Below are 1,212 nucleotides of genomic sequence, written 5' to 3'. Positions count from 1 at the left end.
TTATTCTGTGCTTTGTAATCCTCCTTTTATCATCTCTCGTTCCTATATGAGTCCTTCATATCTCTAACCATCTTCTTTGCCCATCTTTGACCTATTCAGGCTCTGTAACACATGAAATCAGTGCAGCATTCTAGATGAGGGCATGTATTAGTTAAATATGTATTGTTGTTCCCTGCTATTCCCATGCTAAAACTGGGTGAGAGAAGATATTAGAGTGTGTGTATCTGTGTCACAGTATAAAGCATCTTTCAAGAGAGTGCTAGCCTGTGGGAGCAATCATTTGATTTGTGACATTTCTTAGGAAAGGCCTGGACAATACACAAAAGCCTCAAAGCAGCAAATCACTTCATCTTCAGACATGTCTGGGGCCTCAGTGTGAGGCACCAATATGATATATAAAACACTACTGAAATGCAGCCATCTCTGTAACAAAATAGGAAAAATCTGTGGCATAATATTTTTAAGCAGTTTGCAAAGAGATAAAATAATAATAGCTGTACTGTACCCATCTATTGTTTTTTTCTCCTCTTAGTGATGGCCAATGCTGTTAAAGCAGTGTGTGAGACCCCCTGCATACAGGAATTTATCCCAAGGGCTGACACAGGGCCAGGTCAGCCACCTGAGCAGTAACAGCCCTCATTCCCCTGCCAGCTGCAGTTTACTAATCTCTTACATCCAAGAGACCAGCTGGGGTGAGGAACCAGACGTGGGGAGGGAGACGAGCAGCACGCCCTCGTGCACTGACTGCGGGGGCAGTAAAAGGGGATGCCACTCTCCAAGAACAGGGGCCCATACCCTATTCCCTTTTGTGGGCAAGTCATGCTCCGGGAGAGCGGCTCTGCCGGGGCCGGCTCGGTGGCTCCTTGCTGCGGATAACGGTGCCTGTAAGGAGATGCGGCCAGCCCGTGCCCGGCCTCCATCCCCGCCGGCTCTTGCTCTCGCGGGGGCAGGGGCAGCATTTTTTGCCAGGTGCCCAGAAATAACAGGGCGGAGGGGAGGCGGGCTGGGACTCCGCGCGGTCGGAGCTCAGCCCCGCGCCGCTCCCGCCGCGCTTCTCTCCTCTCCTCCGCGCTCGCTGCAGCTGGCGGCGGGGCAGAGCCCCGGGTTCGATCCCCGCGCCCGCGCGCTTTGTTCGGGGAGGCGGAGCGGGCCGGGCCGGCGGGGCTTTGTGCGGCGGCAAGCGGGGCTGGCCCGGTCCGGCCCTGCAGAGGG

Source organism: Gavialis gangeticus, unplaced genomic scaffold (assembly GCF_001723915.1).
Source record: "Gavialis gangeticus isolate Ggan-Ray unplaced genomic scaffold, GavGan_comp1, whole genome shotgun sequence".
NCBI lineage: Eukaryota > Metazoa > Chordata > Crocodylia > Gavialidae > Gavialis > Gavialis gangeticus.
The sequence above is the reverse complement of the archived record's forward strand: the minus strand, read 5'-3'. Positions refer to the sequence as shown.